The sequence below is a fragment of the Mesoplodon densirostris genome, chromosome 1 (assembly GCF_025265405.1).
Source record: "Mesoplodon densirostris isolate mMesDen1 chromosome 1, mMesDen1 primary haplotype, whole genome shotgun sequence".
Classification (NCBI taxonomy): Eukaryota; Metazoa; Chordata; class Mammalia; order Artiodactyla; family Ziphiidae; genus Mesoplodon; species Mesoplodon densirostris.
The window spans coordinates 102,436,959-102,454,774 of record NC_082661.1 but is presented as its reverse complement, the minus strand read 5'-3'; positions in this window follow the sequence as shown (position 1 = coordinate 102,454,774).

The following is a 17,816-nucleotide window of genomic DNA, read 5'->3' as shown; positions in this document are numbered from 1 at the left end:
GAACTCTTATAGCTTCCCAGGGGCAATTTTCCACTGTAGAATAGCTGCTGCATCACAAAATTTTGGCTTAAAAAAATCATACTGAATGAGCTGCTAGGAAACTTGGTTTCTGTTTTCAGTCTTACTGCTGACTTATTCTGACTTTGTCCAAACTCCTTCAATCTTCTGATCTGTTAGTAAATATTGCTATCAAATATTTGCTTTTGACATACCTTGAGATGTTTATTAGCTAAATTAGTCTCAAGTATTTGTGAAAACTTGCTTTTCCTTCTGAAGATATATCAGATTTCCCTGACAAGGGCAAACTGTGTAAATGAATAAAACCAACTAAACAAACAAAACAGAGAAGACAGCCAGATCATCCTTTGTAAGAAAGGAGGAGAAGAGAAGACAAATTTCCTCCCCCCTCCTTTCCTCCTTTCTTCTGACTTTTAAAAAACTTTATTTTGATATAATTTCAGATTTATAGAAAAGTTTCAAGAATAGTATAAAGACTGCACAAATGTTAACATTTTTACCACATTTGCTCTCATTCTCTCTCTCTTTCTATCTATATCTATATATCTGTGTTTTGTTCTGACCCAATTGAGAATACGTGGAAGACAAAGTAGATGCCCATTTATGCTTAAATACTGCAGTGAGTATACTGAGGATGTACTTACTCACAGTATAGTTATGAAAATCAAGAATTAAACTGACAACACTATTAAATCTATGGGCTTTATTCAGATTTTGTCAATTGCCTTAATATGTCCTTTATAGTAAGACAAAAAATAATCTTTGGTCCAGATCCAAACCAGGCTCATGTGTTATATGTAATTGTCCTGTTTCTTTTCTCATTAACCTAGAGCATCAACTCAATCTTTCTTTCTTTCATAGTGAAGCTAAATTCTTTTTTTAAATTGAAATACAGTTGAAATACAATATTGTGTTAGTTTCAGGTGTGTACTACATAATGATTTGACAGTTGCATACATTATGAAATGATCCCCACGATAAGTCTAGTCTGTCCCCATATAAAATTATTATAATATTATTGACCATGTTTCTTGTGCTGTATATTATATTCCTGTGGCTTATTTATTATATACCTGGAGTTTGTACCTCTTAATCCCCTTCACCTATTTCACCCACCCCCAGACCTCCCTCCTTTCTGACAACCACCTGCTTGTTCTCTGTATCTATGACTCTGTTTTCATTTTGCTTTGTTTGTTTTGCTTTTTAGATTCCACATTTAAGTGAGATCATGCAGTATTTATACTTCCCTGTGTGATTTATTTCACTTAGCCTAATACTCTTTTGATCCATGCTTACTATTGCAAATGGCTAGATTTCTTTTTTTAATGGCTGAGTAATATTCCATTGTGTATATATGTGTGTGTGTATGTGTATATATATGTATGTATATATATGTATACATATATATATATATGCATACACACATATATGCATATCTTCCTTGTCCATTTGTCTGTTGATGGACACTTAAGTTGCTTCTGTATCTTGGATATTATAAATAATGCTGCAATGAACATTGGAGTGCCCATATCTTTTCAAATTAGAGTTTTTGTTTTCTTTGTGTAAATACCCAGAAGTGAAATTGCTGGATCATATGGCAGTTCTATTTTTAATTTTTTGAGGAACCTCCATTCTGTTTTCTATAATGGCTACACCAATTTACAATCCCACCAACAGTGCAAGGGTTCCCTTTTCTCCACATCCTTGCCAAGACTTGTTATTTATTGTCTTTTTGAAGATAGCCATTCTGACAGGTGTGAGGTGATATCTCGTGTTTTTTTAAAAAATTATTTTATTTATTTTATTTTGTTTTTGGCTGTGTTGGGTCTTTCTTGCTGCACGCGGGCTTTCTCTAGTTGTGATGAGTGGGGGCTACTCTTCCTTGCTGTGTGTGGGCTTCTCATTGCAGTGGCTTCTCTTGTTGTGGAGCATGGGCTCTAGAGCACAGGCTCAGCAGTTGTGATGCATGGGCTTAGTTGATCTGCGGCATGTGGGATCCTTCTGGACCAAGGCTCGAATCTGTGTCCCCTGCATAGGCAGGTGGATTCCCAACCACTGTGCCACCAGGGAAGCCCTATCTCATGGTTTTGATTTGCATTTCCCTGATGTTTAGTGATGTTGAGCATCTTTTCATGTGCCTGTTGGCCATCTGTACATCTTCTATTCAGAGGTGGCCTTTTTGTTTTGTTGATAGTTTCCTTAGTTGTGTAAAAGCTTTTTAGCTCGACATAGTCATATTTGTTTATTTTTGCTTTTGTTTTCCTTGCCTGAGGAGACAGATCCAAAAAAATATTACTAAGGCTGATGTCAGATAGTTTACTGCCTATGTTTTTTTCTAGGAGTTTTGTGGTTTCAGGTCTTACATTTAAGTCTTTAATCCATTTTGAGTTTATTTTTGTATATGGTGCAAGAAAATAGTCCAATGTGATTCTTTTGCATGGCAGCTGTTCAATTTTCCCAACACCACTTACTGAAGAATCTGTCTTTTTCCTATTGTATATTCTTGTCTCCTTTGTCATAGATCAATTGACCATATAAGTGTGGTTTTATTTCTGGGCTCTGTATTCTGTTCCACTGATCTATGTGTCTGTTTTTGTGCCAGTACCATATTGTTTTGATTACTGTAACTTTGTAGTATAGTTTGAAATCAGGGAGCATGATACCTCTATCTTTGCTTTTCTTTCTGAAGATTGTTTTGGCTATTTGAGGTCTTTTTTGTTTCCATACAAATTTTAGGATAATTTGTTCTAGTTCTATGAAAAATGTCACTGGTATTTTGATAGAGATTGCATTGAATCTTTAGTTTTACTGAGGTAGTGTAGTCATTTTAATAATATTAATTCTTCTAATCCATGTACATGGTATATCTTTCCATTTGTTTGTGTTGTCTTCAATTTCTTTCATCAGTGTCTTATAGTTTTTCTGAGTACAAGTCTTTTACCTCCTTGGTTAGGTTTATTTCTAGGTATTTTATTCTTTTTGATGCAATTATGAATGTGATTGTTTTCTTAATTTCTCTTTTTGATAGTTCATTGTTAGTGTATAGAAATGCAATATATTTCTGTATATTAATTTTGTATCCTGCAACTTTACTGCATTCATTTATTAGTTCTAATAGTTTTTTTGGTGGTGTGTGTGTCATCTTTAGGATTTTCTGTATGAAGTATCATGTCATCTGCAAACAGTGACAGTTTTACTTCTTCCTCTCCAATCTGGATTCCTTTTATTTCTTTTTCTTGTCTGATTGCTGTGGGTAGGACTTCCAATACTATGTTGAATAAAAATAGTGAGAGTGGATATCCTTGTCTTGTTCCTGATCTCAGAGGAAATGCTTTCAACTTTTCACTATTGAGTATGATGTCGGGTGTAAGTTTATCATATATGGCCTTTCTTATGTTGAGGTATCTTGCCTTTATATCCACTTTGTTGAGAGTTTTTATCATAAATGGATGTTGAATTTTGTCAAAAGTTTGTTCTTTCCTGCATCTATTGAGATGATCATATAATTTTTATTCAATTTTGTAACTGTGGTGTATCACATAGATTGATTTGTGGATACTGAACCATCCTTGCATCCCTAGAATAAATTCCATTTAATCATGGTGTATGATCCTTTCACTATATTGTTGAATTCAATTTGCTAATATTTTGTTGACGATTTTTGCATCTATGTTCATCAGTGATACTGGCCTGCAATTTTTTCTTTTTGTGATGTCTTTGTCTGGTTTTGGTATCAGGGTGATGCTGACCTCATAGAATGAGTTTGGAAGTGTTCCTTCCTCGCAGTTTTTTTGCAATAGCTTGAGAAGGATAGGTGTTAACTTTTCTGGAAAAGTTTGGTAGAATTCATCTGTGAAGCCATCTGGTCCTGGAATTTTGTTTGTGGTGAGTTTTTTTTTTAAATTAATTTTTAAAAAAATTTATTCTTTTTTTTTTTGGCTGCGTTGGGTCTTCGTTGCTGTGCACGGGCTTTCTCTAGCTGTGGCGAGCAGGGGCTACTCTTTGTTGTGGTGCGTGGGCTTCTCACTGTGGTGGCTTCTCTTGTTGTGGAGCACAGGCTCTAGGTGCTCAGGCTTCAGTAGTTGTGGCATGCGGGCTCAGTAGTTGTGTCTCACGGGCTCTAGAGCACAGGCTCAGTAGTTGTGGCACATGGGCTTAGTTGCTCTGCGGCATGTGGGATCTTCCTGGACAAAAGCTTGAACCCAAGTCCCCTGCATTGGCAGGCGGATTCTTAACCACTGCGCCACCAGGGAAGCCTTACTACTTTTGTCTTTTAAGAGAAGGTGAATTCTTTACCTTAAGTGATTTCATAGAATTTGGATGGACAAGTATTATTTTATTTAACAAGCAACCATAGAAGGCAGCTAGGAAGTCTCAAGGTTGATTTCTGAGAATATTAAAGTTGGTTTTCAAAGTTATAAAAATAAGACACAATTATTATAAAAATTAAAATAATACAAAAATGAAGTGTCAAAATAAGAGTCAGCCCTTCACTCTCATGTCTGCTTAGAGATTTTTGTATATTTTTTCAGATCTTTTACTATGCTCATAAAATATGTACATTTATAACTTGTGTTTGTGTTTTAATAAAATGAGATTATACCATGTGTATTGTTCCATAACTTTCTTTTTAAAAATATTAGTATGTCATTGGTACCTTTCCCTGTCAGGCTCTGCAGATCTGTGAGGGGAGAATTTTGGCACCCTTATTGGGAAAGCCTGAACCCCAAAGTTTTTCATCTTGCTCAGAGTCTTCCATCTCGCTTTTGATGGTAGCTTTGGTTTACTGTTAAGTTCATAAACGGCCTTGTGCACTGGGAGAGAACATTCGTTTTTGAAGCACACAAGCAGAGTTTGGGGAGCAAACTCCTCTTTGGATTCTTGGCCCTTTCTGCTCTTCTCTTTCATGGTGTCCTCAGATTCTTATTTATTGGCTCCTCATGGAGGATGTCATTAGGGTGGTTGTAGCCTGGGAAGACTTTAACACAACTTGGGTAATATAGCTTTATATTATATAAGTGTAATGTTGACCCATTTTAAAGGTCAAAATGAAACATGAAAAAAAGGTTTAAAATGACACTTTCAATTCATTGAAATCTGTCTCTTTTGCAATGAAACTAGAATTCATGATTACATGACATGATGTATAAATATACACACACACATATATATATCTTAATATCCAGGCATGCATGCACACATTTTGTACAAGTTTTTGTGATCACATATCTGGGCATCATCCCCTGTGGGTGTTAATTTCTAACTGTTTAGATACTCTTTTATCTGTATCCCAGATTAGAAGCGCAGCTGTTCTCCAGTCTTAGACATACTTGCTTGATCTTGGAATGACATTAGGGGGTTTCTTGTGACTGTTTTGCTGAGATCATTAAGAAAATCAGTCCTAAAGATTGGTTTTTGCTGGTTTTCCTTTGGTTCTTGAGTGGACTTTCTCTGGACCTTTCTGACCTTTAACTCTATTCATTCTTTGCTTTTCCTGATCTTATGGTGCTTTTAAACCCCAGAGGGCAACTAGACACTGATGATCCAAAGTTATTTATGAGCTTGATGGCTGTATTAGTGGTTTTCCCATTTTGCCTTTCTCCCTGCAGCTTTTAACCTGAAAGCATTTTGGAACAGGGTCTGTTTTCCTATAACTTCATTCTTGTACTGGTTGAGCAAAATCAGAGCAGTGATTGAGTCCTCAGCACTGTTATGGCACTACAGAGTAATAACATTTATCACACTTCTTTCTCAGCCCTTTAGAGAGTGACATTTCACAGTGTAATTTTGCTTCACAGATTTTTCCCTCGTGAGTTTTAACTTTCAGGGTAGAATTCTCTCTTATGGCTTCACCTTTTCCCTCTTTTGTGTATCTGTAAGAAGTTGCACAAATCAGCCCCCTCTCAGCATAGCAAATGAAATCAGGTTGTGCTCCCAAGTGCCCTTCACCTCGAGATTCCTGATGGTTTCTTCCTTATTTGTCGTGAACAGGCGCAAATTGCCTCACCTCTAGTTGGCCTTTCCACTTTATGAAACAAGCAACTAATAGCAACACAGCTCTAAAAATTCCCGGATGACCTGCATTTTGCTCTTTTTATTATCCCTTAAGAAATGTCTCAGTAATTGAAATCTAGAGTAGCAGAGTTTTGTGATCTTGTCATTTAACGTCTTACTTATGTTTGGTTTATTTATACTGTGCCTTTAAACCCCAGTGGGCAACATCTGCCTAAGGGACCTAAAGACATGAAACCAAGAATATTGTCATTAATTCAAAGGCAAGAAGTTAAGCAGAGGTCTTAGTGCCCACGGTGGTCTGAGAGTCAGAAGGAGGAAAAGGAGGAGAAGAACGCCGGAACATTTTAGTAGGCAACAGCAGAGATGCGAGACATCTATGCCCAAGATTTATACCACATGCTACATTTTATTTATTTATGGGGACATGGGTATCTGTTTCTGTCCCTCTACAGTAATTTATCAGTGAGTTCATCTTGATTTAGTAGTGCACTGAGGACCCCCACTGCTAATTCCCTTTGATTTCATATATTTCTTTTACCTTAACTCATAAAGTTTCAGCATTGCTACTTCCTTTATCATCCATATGTGTTTCTTTGCAAGTCCAACTTGTTTTGATCTATAGCATGAGCCCTCTTTCCCCACTTCTTTGTCCTCCCTTCACAGATTGCTTTCCTCAGTATGACATTTCAGTCATTTGATTTTTCCCAGCAGGTTCCCTGATGCCAACCAGGTCATAATTCCCTAGCATCACTTCAAGACCTTCCTGGTTATTTCCCTTGGCTCCTCATATTTGTGGATCGGCACCTAAGAGATTTACTGATGATTTGTCTCCTCTTTTAGATTTTTGTTTGCTTAGACCCAAACCACAGGTGGTAAATTAGACGGCCTGAGGATATCTGGAATTGTGTGAAATGGGAGCTTTGTTCTGCTTGGTAGGGAGTGCTGGAATGTTCTATCACAAGCGTTGTCACAGAAGGCCCATGTCTGGAATTGCTGTAAAGAGAAGAATTCTGCTAGCCTTTTTAAATCAAATAACATCTACCTAATTTCCCTGAGAGCTTTTAGATGGGGAGAGTTGGATTATCAATTTTCAAAGTGGTTTATCTCTTAAAAAGAGGAACACACCTGTAAGAAACTCCTATTAATTTCGGTTGGAAGGGGATAGAAGACTTCTTTTCTTGTTTCATTTATTTTTCATTGGTACTATATTTGTGGGATCTGAGCCACACACACATATGCAGACGGACACCTACGTATATATAACGGAGAGACAGAGAGAAAGAGAAAAAAATTCCCCTTTGTTAATTCTCATGATATTGGCATTAAAACACTGAATGCTGTATTATCATGAGAACTTCAGCTGTCCCAATTTACATTAGTGACATCTATTTCTGGTGTTAGACAAGAGAAAGCTGAACAGAATTATTTTTTTCTGGTCTTTTTAGCTTTCTTTAAACAGTTTCTATGATTCCACATGGAGAGAGGTTTTGTGGCTGTGTATGACATTAGAAAAGTAGCCTTGTTAGGAAAAGTGGCCTTGTCCTTAAATTGAGCATAATTCAGGAATTTCCCCATTATTTAAAATTATAATGCCGTGAAGGGCACTCATAATTCTCTATTCTGTTGCTTTACTCTGTGAAGCGTGTGTGGCTGGGTCCTTTCAGGGCTGTTCTAGTTGAGGTCTGTGAAGTTGATCCCCATCTCATATCGTGATGGTGGATGAAAGACTTTCTGCCTGTGGGTAGGGAATGCCTGTTAATGCCGCCGCCCCCCGCCGGCCCCCCGCCCCGTGCTATTACCATCCCCCCACCCCATTCACTGCTGAGGGTACATTGACCATAAGACACTGCGGTGTCTACTTTTCCATTGTTCCCTCACCTGTAAAATAAAGGAGTTCAGTAAGTCACCCAAATTTAAATGGGCTTCTATTGCAGTTGGAGGGCTTTGGGTAGCTATAAGGAAGAAGTTCCTGATGCTGAGGATATCAAGTTGCTTGAATGGTTGTATAATCACATTCTCAACAGACCTTAAGAAATATTTTAATCTCTGTCAGATACCTGAAGGCAGAGGAAAGGACCGTTTGACATCAGGTCCATAACTCAGTTCTGTAGTAGGGGAAACCACAACAGGTAATACCACTTTGTAATTTCTGATAATGGTACATGGATTTCTGCCCAATATTAATGTTCTATTGATTCAAAAACGTTCCTGGAATCCAGTGAAATGAATCCACGCTGATAGATAGGATGACTAAGTAAATAATAGCAAAGCAGTAACCAAAAATGTCAAGAGAAAAAATTATGGGGAAAAAATCCCTAATGAAGAACGTATGTTTAATATCAGAGGTAAATAATAAAAAGTCAAATTAACTTACTTAAAAAGTCCATTTATGGAAAGGAACAAAAATTACAAAAAAAGGAGAAAAAGTAGAATTAAAACCTGATCTTTGAACAAGAGACACCATGGGGTCAGATTTGAGGGCACAAAGGGAAAAAATAGTATTAATATTATTTCTTTCAAGACATTAGTAAGTGAAGTCATAGGCAAATGTGATCTGTATGTCCAAAAGTTCCACATGACTTAATTGGCACCAGGGTTAAAAATAATACATATACGCCTGTTGGAATTACCAACAAGTAGAGTGCAGTAGCAGAAACAACGTTTGTCCCTCCTCTCCAGCATTTTATATATTCCACCAATCCTTACCAATGGGATTTATGAAGTATTATAAAGAATTTAATTATCCTATTATAATAGTATATACACTCTGAAATTAGGAATATGCTGCAGGCGTTGACTGAAAATGCATAGGCTGATGGCTTTTAACAAGGAGGGAAGACAAGATTCAAAAACAAAACAGACTCCTAAGTGTTGAGCTATGGCTTCTTCTCAAAACGCCTTCTCACAGATTTTTTTTTTAAGCTGAGAGAAAAGTAGTGATTTACCATTTCTGTAAGGGGCATAATTTATCTGCACTGATTAAAATGCACTGCACTGATCAAGTGACAGCTCCTTAGATTCCAGGTAAATGCTTCCTTTGTGCTTTTCAGACAAGAATTTCTGACATGATGTGGGAAAAGCTGAAGAAGTCAGTCTTTGGGATGTATTTTTATCCAGGAGGTGGCTTGAGATAGATTAATGGCAAATCACAGTAAATTATTTATCAGATAATAGGTGTGATAATTGTTCTTATTTATCATCAGTATAACTTGCCTTGTTCTCCTGTCATGCTTTCAATCAAACCCCCCCCAAAGATTTGCAGGTTAAAATATACAGCCAAAAGGTCATTCCAACAGTTTTTACTCATAATGGCACATTATGAGTAATTACTGATTATCTCCTAATTGAAAAACGTAAACTAGGGGCTTTGTAAGTAATGCGAGTGACCTTTGCATTTCTAACTCAATGAGGAGAGTCATTCTGTACCTCATTCCTCCCTGCCACAAGTAACAGCACAATTTTCAGTACTTTTGATGGTCTCCTGAATTAATTGGAAATAACTTCTTTGTTTTCCATGGAGAAGGGGAAAAACCCACATACCCAAATTTGCTGAAAAAGTACGGATGTAGAATACCACTGTCTACTGTCCTGATGGCAGCTAATCCGTCGAAGCTTAATTGTAGTTATCCACCAGGTCTGGAGTTGGAGAGGAATACTGATTATTGCTACGTGCGTTTCCATAGGCAAGACTGTGTCTTGAGCCTGTTGCAAAGTTTCAAGTAATTTTATTTCTACCGGCAGCTGTAATGGATCTTTGGTCATGGACTATTTCTGGACTTGGTGCAGTGGGAGAAAATAATTCCAACTTACCCATGCAGAATTTCTCAAAAGGTTGCCAGGGTTTGCAAAAGGGGACTGACACACTCTCAAGCACCTCACACTCTTTTTGTCAGAGGCACCTGTGGTCCAGATGGCCCTGGGTTATTTTACTATGGTTTACCTCTTCACCCAGAAACCCATACTCAGCTAGGCAACCCAGTAAGAGTTTCCCAACTTCCTTAACAAGAGCAGTGACTGCTACAAGCAAAGAAGTCTACACACTTCCCTGTGTCTCACCTCTCCCCCACTTCACTCCCCTCTCCTCCTTTCTTCTCCCCTCACTTGTTTTGGTGTGACCCCAAGGTCGTAGCTCAGATAGGACCCTCTACTAACGCTCCATTTCCCTCTGGCGTGCATCCTGTCGCACAGCTCACAGCCTCTTTCGGGCATGTTGCTTCCTTGTGACCCTACCAACCTTGTCTAATTCCCGTGTCTATTCCTTCCTGGTCAGTGTGCTTCTCCTGTACAATCTGGGGATTTTCATGTATTTGGGTTGGATCACGGCCTTTCCAAAGTTGCTCAGCAACCTTCACAGCTCCCATCTACAGGCCTCCTGCTGATACCCTAAGCCATGCCCTTCTACACCCACTTGCTCTGTTCTTGTTACCTGGGCTCCAGCTCCCCTTGCCTCTTACTGTGTTTTCACATCTTTACATAGCTCTCTTCAGATCGTTTGTATTGTTTCTCTTATTCCCAGTCTTGCCCTCATCCTTGGAAACTATTTATTCCTTCCTTTCTCATGTTCCACAGGGGTGAGCTGGATTTACCTCTACTTCCTCAACTAAGTTAGTGTAAGAGCCTTGATCCTTCTGCTTTACCTCTTGTGGAATTTAGACACTATTAGTGTCAAGTCCCATGGTAGAGGCCACTTTCTGACTCTCAGTAAACTGGCTAAGGGGCCTATTTTCCAAAAGGGTCTTGATAGTTATCTCTGTGACTTTATCAGTTCATTGAGAAGTTGCCCTGCCTCATCTAGGAAATAGAAGTTTTTTTGTGAACTGGGTAGTGATGGAATATTCCTAGGGTGCCTTACGGAGCTCTTCTAGTCCTGGGACTGATTGAGATTCACTGACTCTGACCTTGTGTACAAGGCAAGCAGTTGTTTTGGTGATCAACTTCTTTGAACCCCCAACTCAGGACACATAGATGAACAATAGAACAGAATATCTGAAATCTTGAAAAATCTAGGATGTCATATTAGTTATTTATTGCTGTGTAACAAACTACTCCAAAACTTAGTGGCTTAAAACAACAAACATTTATTATCTCATACAGTTTCTGTGGGTCAGGAATTTGGGTACAGTTTAGCTGGGTGGCACTGGCTCAGGGTCTTTCAGGGGATGAAGTCAAGATGCTGGCTGAGGTTACAGTTATCTGAAGGCCTTACTTGGTGCTTCTAAGAGGACTCACTGACATGGCTGTAGGCAGAAGGACTCTTTTCTTCACCACATAGGTTGCTCCACAGGGCTGCTTGAGTGTTCTCACAATATGGCAGCTGGCTTCCCCCAGCGCAAGTGATCCCAAAACAGCAAGTTAGAAGCTGTAATGTCTTGTGACCTAGCCTTGGAGGTTGCACTTCATTATTTCCATAGTATCCCATTGGTTACACAAATCACCCCTATTGTGTGGGAGGGGACCACCCAAGGGCAGGATACCAGGAGGCAGGGATTATTGGGGACCTTGGAAGCTGGCTACCACAAATGTGTAGACTCTTTTTTGTGTCTTATTCTGCCCTTGTTATCCTTCCAACCATGTTTAGAAGATTATGAAGAGCACTGTACCTTTCTCAGCTCAGCTAGAAGACAGACACTGGGGCATATTATGTCCTTTGAGCACGTGAATCAGAAAACAAAGGACTCCAACAACCATCATGGTTAAAACAAAGTGTTTTAATTCCTTCTCTCTTTCGTTCTTTCTTCCACCAAACTTGGTGCTTCCCAGTGTATAGTTCCCAGAGTACTAGTCCTGTGAAGTACTCTACCAAAAATTATTTTGCAATTAAAGTCATAGATTCACAATTTTCATGACTCTGAGAATTCTTGCAATAGAGATATTTATTTCACTGTTTAACCCAACGTTTCTCAAGTTTATTTGTCCATAGGTTTTGAAATTTTGTCATACCTGAAAACGTCCGCTAAACAGTGTTCTTTAAAATATACATTTTGAAACACTGGTCTGCAGAGTTAGATGTCCCTAACCAATATTATTCCAGAAAAGATTTAAGATGGTTGTAATACAAAAGCAGTACGTTGAACCTACCTGGAATTGTATAGTTGAGTATGCCCATTAGATTGAGCCCTTGAAGGGCAATCTTATATCCACAGTACCTAACTCAGTACCTGAAACTGTTGGTTTGCTGGGGAATCCTCCTTTGACTATCCCCTTTACTATGCTCTAAGAGCGTGTGCTTTGATGTTTCTTTACCCCTGTATGAAATCTCTATTGAAAACTGGCCCTCAAAGTCTTTCAAAGAGCGTTAACCTCCTTCCCCCAGGAGGAGAAAATTTTCTCCACCTACATATAAACTCCAAGAAGCATTGCACTGCTGAGATTAAGCATCTCTTAGCTGGTGTATTTTATGGCTGAATTGTTTGTCTTGGTATGTAAGCCTCTGGGGCATAACCATTTCTCCTTATGAGTCTGGTATAGCACTCAGCACACTGTCAGCGCTCAACCCAAAGTAAATCATCATAATAATAGTCATAAACATAAATCAAGGGAGCACAATTCAACTTATTTATAGCCTTACAGGAGAAGCACAATAGAGAAAGTGCAGTTATTTTCCATCATATTATCCTATATCATTTCCAAGCAAAATGTCGTATTGTTCACTAGTGTGTAACCAGGTAATGAAGGATTCTGGCGTAACCTGCAAATTCCATGAGGCCAGAGTTAAATGATGTGAGGCTAGAAGCTCATGTTTTCTAAGTTTCTATAATTAAAATCTGAATTTCTAGGGCTTATTAAGGTAATATTTAACATATAATTATCTTGACATTTTTAAAGGGAAAAGTGTTTAAGACAAATTATGTAGTAATATTTAATCACAAAAATCTACTGGTTCTGTTCATTTCTTCAAAGGTCTGTTCTCTGATTTCTAAGGTGAAAGCTTAAAACTTAATAAAGATTTTAATGCAATGTTTAATCTAATGGATAATAGTGGATTAGTTAGTGGGTTATTCCTCCCATATAATATACAGGGTGCTTTTACCACATTGAAATTCAGGCCAACCTTACAGTTGGGCTTGTTATTCCATATGACTGAATATCAAACTATAGTAGCCACGTTTTCCACTTTTTTTTTTTAACTTGAGAGATTTGGAAAACACACCTACACACACACGCACACCCTGCCCCCCATACTCACCCCCATCATAAATGTAAAAATAACAATACCAAATGTATCCACCATCAAGCAAGGTACTTGAACTTTTTTTTTTTTACATCTTTATTGGAGTATAATTGCTTAACAATGGTGTGTTAGTTTCTGCTTTATAACAAAATGAATCAGTTATACATATACATATGTTCCCATATCCCCTCCCTCTTGCGTCTGCCTCCCACCCTCCCTATCCCACCCCTCCAGGCGGTCACAAAGCACTGAGCTCATCTCCCTGTGCTATGCGGCTGCTTCCCACTAGCTATCTACCTTACGTTTGGTAGTGTATATATGTCCATGCCTCTCTTTCGCTATGTCACAGCTTACCCTTCCCCCTCCCCATATCCTCAAGTCCATTCTCTAGTAGGTCTGTGTCTTTATTCCTGTCTTACCCCTATGTTCTTCATGACATTTTTTTTTCTTCTTAAATTCCATATATATGTGTTACCATACGGTATTTGTCTTTCTCTTTCTGACTTCACTCTGTATGACAGACTCTAGGTCCATCCACCTCACTACAAATAACTCAATTTTGTTTCTTTTTATGGCTGAGTCATATTCCATTGTATATGTGTGCCACATCTTCTTTATCCATTCATCCGATGATGGACACTTAGGTTGTTTCCATCTCCGGGCTATTGTAAATAGGGCTGCAATGAACATTTTGGTACATGACTCTTTTTGAATTATGGTTTTCTCAGGGTATATGCCTAGTAGTGGGATTGCTGGGCCATATGGTAATTCTATTTGTAGTTTTTTAAGGAACCTCCATACTGTTCTCCATAGTGGCTGTACCAATTCACATTCCCACCAGCAGTACAAGAGTGTTCCCTTTTTTCTACACCCTCTCCAGCACTTATTGTTTCTAGATTTCTTGATGATGGCCATTCTGACCAGTGTGAGATGATATCTCATTGTAGTTTTGATTTGCATTTCTCTAATGATTAATGATATTGAGCATTCTTTCATGTGTTTGTTGGCAATCTGTATATCTTCTCCCTAACACCATACACAAAAATAAACTCAAAATGGATTAAAGACCTAAATGTAAGGCCAGACAGCATCAAACTCTTAGAGGAAAACATAGGCAGAACACTCTATGACATAAATCACAGCAAGATCCTTTTTGACCCACCTCCTAGAGAAATGGAAATAAAGACAAAAATAAACACATGGGACCTAATGAAACTTAAAAGCTTTTGCACAGCAAAGGAAATCATAAACAAGACGAAAAGACAACCCTCAGAATGGGAGAAAATATTTGCAAATGAAGCAACTGACAAAGGATTAATCTCCAAAACTTATAAGCAGCTCATGCAGCTCAATAACAAAAAAACAAACAACCCAATCCAAAAATGGGCAGAAGACCTAAATAGACATTTCTCCACAGAAGATATACAGACTGCCAACAAACACATGAAAGAATGCTTGAACATTTTGATAGACTTCTTTTCAGGCTTTATCCTAAGCATCCACTTTAAAAAATATCTGAGTAACACATGACTGTATTTTCCTTTTATGTTTCTTATGAAGGCATTTTAGATAAAGCTGAAGTTGTCTTCAATGACCATCTAAATCTTGCCCTCCCTCTTGTTAGTGGCACTCCCTTTTTGGTGGTATTTTTTTTTTTTTTTTTTTTTTGCGGTACGCGGGCCTCTCACTGTTGTGGCCTCTCCCGTTGCGGAGCACAGGCTCCGGATGCGCAGGCTCAGCGGCCATGGCTCACGGGCCCAGCCGCTCCGCGGCATATGGGATCCTCCCGGACCGGGGCACGAACCCGTATCCCCTGCATCGGCAGGCGGACTCCCAACCACTGCGCCACCAGGGAGGCCCTTGGTTGTATTTTTAATCATGAGTTTGGTTTGTATTCTTCCAGATGATTGTTTTTTGTGTTAACATACATATCTATGTATTTCTATGAAATATATAGTATTGTTTTGTAACATGAAAAGCATTATATTTACATTATATTTTATGTATTTTTATGTGAGTTACTTTAAAACAAAACCATCAATGGTGATGTACACACACATTCGTACTCTAGTTTATTCATTTTATCTACTATATAATATTCCACCTCTTAAAAATACATTTTATTTAACAGTTCCATGATTTCTATTGCAGTGCACACCTTTGCATATACTAGAGTGTTTTTTTTTAGCATTAAAAATTTATTTATTTATTTATTTTTGGCTGTGTTGGGTCTTTGTTGCTGCTCCCGGGCTTTCTCTAGTTGCGATGAGGGGGGGCTACTCTTTGTTGTGGTGCATGGGCTTCTCACTGCGGTGGCTTCTCTTGTTGTTGAGCACAGGCTCTAGGCGCACGGGCTTCAGTAGTTGTGGCTTACGGGCTCTAGAGCGCAGGCTCAATAGTTGTGGTGCACGGGCTTAGTTGCTCTGCGGCATGTGGGATCTTCCTGGACCAGGGCTCAAACCAATGTCACCTGCATTGGCAGGCAGATTCTTAATCACTGCGCCACCTGGGAAATCCTCCCCTCCCCCCCTTTTGTTTTTTTAATTAGTAGATATCTAGGAGTTTAACATCTGGGTCATGGGTATGAACATTTTAAATTTTAACAGGTGGTGCAAAGTGAATGTTCTAATTGACCAGGTCACCACTGGTAAATAGATCCCTCTGTCTATAAAACCTTGCCAATGCATAGTATTCTCAAATGTTAACATTTCTTCTTATCTGATCACTGTAAAATATCACTAGTGATTTAATTTGTATTTCCCTGGTTGTTAGTGAGGGCAAACTTATTGTCCTATGTTTCTTGGCCATTTGTATTTCCTCTTCAATGAATTGCCTATTATATTCTTTATTTTCCTACTGGATCATCTTTTCCTTATTAATTTTTAGCAGTTCTTTTTACATTCTGGATATAAATATTTTGTCTTTCATATTTGTTTTGAATATCTTTCACAATCTGGTTCTTGTCTTTGAACTTTGTTTAGGCGTCTTTTGTTTAAAAGTAGTTTAAAATTTTCAGGTAATCGATTTTATTTATATGTTCTTTTGTGGTTTTTACTTTTTTTAATTTTAGAGAGACATGTTTAGTTGCTTTTTTGTTCTCTAGTACAATGAGTATGCAGTAATTCTGGATCTTAGCTTGATCAGATGTAAAATCAATGTAGAGTTGAAACTCAGTTGATACTGGTCCTAATGGACTTAATCAACAGAGAATCTCAGAAAATATCTAATACGTGTACCCCATTTTAACAAAGTGAAGGTACCATTTTCTTTTCTCATCAATGATTTTATGCCTGAGCTTATTATATTTAGCAGTTGGATTCTCCTCCTTTGATTTTCATCATCGTCTAATTAGACATTTGGCCATCTCCACTGAATGGCTTTCTCATTTGTCACTAAAATTTTAACAGCAGTTATTAAGTGAAACAAGAGAAAGCTGTGTTCACCAAGATATACTCCAAATTCAAGGGAAAATGGGTTTCAGAATTGGAATTAACATGGTTATGTCACATGAGAAAAATCTCTCTTGGACTTTCCTGCTTTATGTACACCTGGTCCCCTCTGTTCACATATTAAATTTCCTGTGTCCCAAACACCTTACAGCACATTTATCCTTGTCTGTTTATTGGCTTATGTTCAGAGTAAGGTATCAAGTAGTGAGACTTTTAGAAGTTTGACAAGGTCTAAAGTGACTGCTGCCCCAAATTTTAGCAATGGAGATAGAATACAGAATCTTAGTGAGATGGACAGACTCCTGGCATACCACTGTATCCTGGGGCCAGCCTTCAGATTTGTTGCACATGCTAATTTAAGAACATGCGGTGGATAGTGACTGCTTTGATAGTTTTAAGCTTATTTTAGATATCATTGGATTGACAAGGTGGCATCAAAAACGCCTTTTTCAAATGGTCATGAAGAGCCTAGGGGCAAGATGGGAATAACGACACAGACCTACTAGAGAATGGAGTTGAGGACATGGGGATGGGGAAGGGTAAGCTGGGACAAAGTGAGAGAGTGGTAGTATATATATGGACACATATACACTACCAAATGTAAAACAGATAGCTAGTGGGAAGCAGTCACATAGCACAGGGAGATCAGCTCAGTGCTTTGTGACCCCCTAGAGGAATGGGATAGGGAGGGTGGGAGGGAGACGCAAAAGAGAAGAGATATGGGGATATATGAATATGTATAACTGATTCACTTTGTTATAAAGCAGAAACTAACATACCATTGTAAAACAATTATACTCCAATAAAAATGTTAAAAAAACAAAACAAAACCCCCCATATTTTTCTTTTTTTAAAAAATTATTTTTTAATTTTATTTTTGGCTTCGTTGGGTCTTTGCTGCTGTGTACGGGCTTTCTCTAGCTGTGGCGAGCAGGGGCTACTCTTTGTTGCAGCGCGTGGACTTCTCATTGCGGTGGCTTCTCTTGTTGCGGAGCATGGGCTCTAGGCGCGCGGGCTTCAGTAGTTGTGGCACATGGGCTCAGTAGTTGTGGCTCACGGGCTCTAGAGCGCAGTCTCAGCAGTTGTGGTGCACAGGCTTAGTTGCTCCGCAGCATGTGGTATCTTCCCGGACCAGGGCTCGAACCCATGTCCCCTGCATGGGC